The sequence below is a fragment of the Arachis duranensis genome, chromosome 10 (genome assembly GCF_000817695.3).
Source record: "Arachis duranensis cultivar V14167 chromosome 10, aradu.V14167.gnm2.J7QH, whole genome shotgun sequence".
NCBI lineage: Eukaryota > Viridiplantae > Streptophyta > Magnoliopsida > Fabales > Fabaceae > Arachis > Arachis duranensis.
In genome coordinates, this window is record NC_029781.3 from 105,125,820 (window position 1) to 105,131,808 (window position 5,989).

A 5,989-nucleotide genomic window follows, 5' to 3' on the forward strand; every position below is an offset into this window, starting at 1 on the left:
TCTCAAGATTGATTATATGAGTTTTGTAGAGCTCTCCGCGGTGAACGCGTGGCCGCAAACGGGGCGGCAATCGGAGCTCTAGATCAAAAGTTATGGTGGTTTGAAGATCAAGTGAGAGAAGGAAGTTGAGAGAGTGTTCTTCCTCCCCTCTCTTCAATTTCAGCGTGTATTAGTGTTGTGTGAGGAGAGAGAGTGCTGAAAACTAGGGTTTTGGTTAAGTTATGTTGGGCCAAGGGCCCACTTTGGGTCCAATTGGCCCGGTTTGGCCCGTTCGGTCCAATCTTGGTCCGAATTCTATAAAATTGATACCAAAATTCTCGTCTCAGTCTCCTCTATCACATTTAGCCATAAAAATCACATTTTAGGCTTTCTAGAATAAATTCTCATTTATGGGTTAATTAGCCGTTAATTAACCGGGTTTTACAAATCTTGTCTTTAACTTCATCTTCTTCTTTCCAAGAAGTGAAACATTAAGCTTCCTTCTCCTAAAGAAGTCCAAGAACTCATTGGAAATGATCTTATCCAACAACACAGGCAGAGTAATGCCCCTCCCACAATAGCAGCAGCCATATTTTCTTTGGTTTAGATAAGACCCTATAGTTAATGATGATTACAAGAGTAGTGTGTAAGTAAGGATTAATAGCACACAAATTTCTCACAAACAAGTTTTTTAATATTTGATGGATTTACAATTATACTTTAATCAGTTAATGATGATTATTCTTAAGTAATTAGTAACAAATAAATAGGATAAAATAGAAAGCCATGAGAACCAAAATGTGGTTTATTGATTCTATAAACACATGTTATTACAGTCTCTCTCACTAATTTTGGACTCACTAATTAAAAAAGAGATGAAGAGAGAGAGAGTGCTGAATTCTTACCTTAGATGTAGAATTTAGTCAGAAACCAAATGATACGATTAGAAGCAATTAGCAGCAGAGCTTCTCTCAACTAAGATACTTCATTTCCTTGCTTCTTGTTTGATGAGAAGTAACTCAAAACTCAAAGTCAAAGTCAACGTTAACCTTAACAAAAAAAATCAATAAACTAATTAAAAAGATATTTATTTCAAGAAATTAAAAGTGTATGTACTTTGTATTTTTAAGAGAAAATGACACTTCCTTTTGTATGAGATGTCTAAAAAACATCCCCTTTTGAGAAAAGAAAGTTGTTATACAATTGGACAAACTCTAAAATTAGCTCTGCCATAAACAACTTAGAAAATGAAATTACTTTCACACCCTTACATATTAATAAAGTCCCAAAAATATGTGCGCCATCACAAATTTTTTGTTTTCAAGACGTTAATAATCTTCACTAACCACGACAATAATAGGACACATGTCATCTCTTCATTCCCTGATCAATCTTAAAACTTAGAACTTAGCCATCAGAGACACAATATAGAGACAATATGAATAGTGAACACGTGAATAATGAGTAAGAAGATCAATTCTAGCAAATGAGTAAGAGAATCAATTCTAAGAAATGAGAATTTGCTTCTTTAATGATAGAAAAGTAAGCAGTTTCTTAACATGTAGAGTAATCTTCTATGTTTCTTATACTGTTAACAAAGGGTCTTACATAAATACTTTTTACTTATCTTATTTCATAGAAGTATGTATTTATTTTACTTTTGATTTTTTGAGAAAGTTTTGTGCTCTTTGTTGTTATTACTTTTAAAGTATTTTGAGTTTTATTATTTCATTGTACTACTTTAAAGTTGAATCATTCCGATTAAAGTAATTTTAGTTTTAGCTCTAAAAGTATGAACTATGAAATGGTAACTTAGAAGTTAAGGATATGTATATTATGCTTAGGTTCGATTGATAAATATGAATTTGTAGGTCACACCAAAGACAGGTTATGGTTTTGTATTTGTTATTGGACCTATAAAAGTAATAGGAGGTTGAGGATAATTCTCTTGACTTTTTGTTTCCATGAACTCATGTATTTACAGACCAAAAGCCATAGATTATTTTTATAACTTCATTTTCAATTGATTCAAGTTAAGCAACAAGTCATGTAATTTCTGTTGAGATGCTAATAAATCATGTTGAATGTGAAGGTCATGATTTTATTAAATGAATAAATTCTCTATTTTGGTGTCATTTTAAATGTGAAGGTCATAAAAATTTGATTTTGATCATTATATATTTTTCTGCTTGTATTTTCGGTATGTTATGTAAAATACTTCAGTTATTAACAGAGAAAGTCAATCATATATTTTATTACTAATTTATAGACAAATGAGTTTTTTGTTAAAAAAATCAATTGAGTATTTTATATGTGAAAGTAAATTTGATGATTTATAAGTCACCAAAAAAATTTGATGATTTATAGTGTTTTAAAATTTAGAATAATTTTTTACTATAATAATTAAAATTTTTGACATTTTGATTGTTTGAAAAAACGTTTGCATGAATAATAAATTTTTAGAATTTAAAATGATCAAAATAATTAATAGACAAACGTATTAGATTTTAATTGCATATACTTTTTTTATTAATAAAACAAAGACATCAAATAATAATTTAGTTAAATTATTAAAGTTTTACTCAAAGAAATAATACGAATAATAAATAAAATTTAAAATCTTAAATAATATATACTCTTTTCGATTGAAGTTTACATAATGAAAAAGTTCTATTTATTAAACAATAATACATAATTGTTATAATAATGATGAGTGAATTGATTGGGTTATACACATACATCATGAATAAAAAAGAGTTTACTAGGCCAAGGTGTCATGATATTAAAGTATTTTTTTCAAGTAATATATTTTTTAAAAATTTGCTATTTGAATATTTTCTATACTCTATATTATTATTTATCATAAAAAGAATTCTGTCTAATGAAGTAGAAACAAATGAATTAAATATGTACTAAATATTATGTTGGAATAGTTTTAAAAATAAAAAGAGATAATCTAAATATTGGATGAATATAATCTATTAATATATAGGAGGAACAATTTCAATAGTTAATTTTACTCTTATATAACAACAAATTTATTCACTTATTTCACTTTTTTTTATTAGTTAAACTGTACTCTAAAAATTCCTCCAATTTTTAAATATTTGTTTTTTATAATATGATAAAATATCAATCAACTATATTACGTGTACATTTAAATCAGTTATCAAAGTCAGCTAGTTACTAAAATAAAATATATATTAGAATATAAATATATATTAAAAATAAATTAAAATATACATCTATTTATATACAAATATATTAAAAATTAATTTTATTGTATAGATAGCATTTTTGTATATCAATATAATAAAAAGAGATTAGTCTCTCATTTCATATAACGTGTAAAAGTTTTATTGTTCATGTATAAAATTCTTTATTCATAGAATAAAAAAAGTTTAATTGTTCTTTTGATCTCTATAGTTTTACGAAATTTTTAAGTAGGTTCTTATACATTTTTTTAATTGGGTTCTTGCACCAATTTTTTTTCAATTAGGTCCCTCTTGATAGTAATTAGCTTAATTATATAAGAACCCAACTAAAAAAAAGTTGGTGCAGAGACTCAAATAAAAAGAAAAAAAAGTGTAAAGATTTAATTAAAAAATAAATTTGTGCAATGACTCAATTAAAAGATAAAAAGTATAGAAACCTAATTAAAAATTTTACAATTAAAAGATAAAAAGTATAGAAACCTAATTAAAAATTTTACAAAACTATAGAGACTAATAGAATAATTAAACCACTAAAAAAATTAAACGATGAAATAGATTTATAAAAACAGCCCGCACGCATGGGAACACACTAGTTCTGATTATTTATTAAAAAAACAAAAAGATATTTATTTCAACAAATTAATAGTGTATGTACTTTGTATTTTTAAAAGAAAATAACACTTTTTTTATGAAATGTCTAAAAAACAGCTCTTTCTCTCAACTTACAAAACTTAAAATTAAGAAAATAAATAAAGTGTAATGAAAATAAAAATTTTGACAAAATTAAAAAGAATGCTTCCCACCTGCAAGTTAAGTTACAATCACATTATTGTGTACCTTTTTCTTATTGTTTTGGTGTGGCTTGTCTTATTGGTATTTTCGGCGGGTCCAAACAACAAAAATTAAAAAATTAAAAAATCTCTTGCTCCTAGTTTGTGCAAGTTACACCCATGGCTGTTAGGGGTGTACATGGCTCGGCCCAGTTCGAAAATCTGGTTCGATCTCGAACACTTTAAGGATTAATTTGTTGTGATTTCATTGGGTCTAAAATCGGGTAAGGGTCTCAAAAATAGACCCGGTCATTATTTTGGGTCGGATTCGGGTCATAGTTCGGGTCACCTAAAATTGGCCCGGTGGCCCGGTCATCATACACAATAAATATTTTGTATTATTAGTGATGGATGATGGCTATTATTATGTAGAATTTAAGTATTGTAAACCTTAATATTTTGTGTTATTAATCATTATATATAAGACTATAAGTTAATATTTTATGTTTAAAATGCATAAGACTTTAGACTAATGTATAATATTGTGTTATTTGTATTGATTTAAATATTTGGTGTTATTAGGCAATATTAGTATTGATTATGGTTATGCTTTAAGTTTAGAGAAGAGTTGGTTCTTGTTATATTTTTCTAAGAGAATTTTACCATGTCAAATAATGATTAGAGTCTTGGAAATTTGGATATTTTTACATGCTAACTTACAAGAAGATATCAAAGTAATATAATGTTAACGGCCCTGATGGTTTCAGTGGCTAAGAGAAGGGGGTTGAATCTTAGCCCCCTTTTTGCTTGATTACACTTTCTGGTCTTTGAGGAGACTTTTCTGTTTTTGTCTTGTCCCTAGCCACGAAACTTTTTATTTTGTCTCGCCTATGCAGTAGAAATAGAAATGGAGTAGTAGAGAAAGAAGATTACACCCAGATATATCCTGGTTCAACTGCTAGGTGCAATGCAGCCTACATCCAGTCTCCATTACAACTATGATGGAATTTCACTATAATCAACCTGATTACAAACTGTAAAGTGCTAACCCAACTTACAAGGGGATTCCCACAGAATTATGAAACACAACATAGATGAACAAAGGAACTCTAAGGACATCTATGGCTTTTTCTTTTAATTTTGCACTCTCTGTCTTTTTCCGCTCTATAGCTTTTTCATACAAACTTCACTGTTTGCCTTTTTCCATGAGACTCAAGACATGACAAAATTAAACAGAAAAATTACAAAATAGAATATATTGAAGGAGAAGAAAATCTGTAAGCTTAGGTAGCTATGAGACTTCTGTGCCTTGCACTCTCAAACTTTCTCCCTTGAATCAAACCATGACTGTTCACCCCTTTTATAGAGAAGAGAAGCCTTCACAGTTGAAACAAAACCAAGCTTAACTTATTTTCCTTCATAACAGAACCGGTTCGGCCACAGAGAGAGAAGAGGTAACTCATGCAAAACCCAACATGCAAATACCTCTAGTTCTTTGGTCATCACTCTTCATCAATCCGAGCGCTCCATCCTTGGCTTGCTCTCCAAGATGGATTTCTGGCCCTTGATGCTTCATGATGATGATGACTTCATCTGCTCCAATCTCTGCCTCTTCCATCACTTCGCCACTCTAGCTACTTCCTGTGGTGGTTGAGCAGAATCAAAGACAAGCCATGCCTCCAAGAATCTCTTCCTTGCTGGCCGAATCTCCTTCTTTCTTTTTGAGTATGAAGAGCTCGAGATTACCTCACCAAATCTTACCACTTTTGGTGAAAATATAAGCCACAACATACTTTTATTTTGTTATATTTTCTTGTCATCATCATGATGGTCTTGAGACGTGCTCCATCTTCTTTTCAGTGAGTAGATGTAGCTTCCATGGCTTCCTGGACAATGACCGAAAGAGAAGAGAGAAAGAGATGAGAGAGAATAAACAACTTGGAAGGAAAGTGGTGCACGAAATTGTGATCATCAATGGCGCCATCAACATGGTACGCTCAATTGCAATCTCAACTCTTTATCACA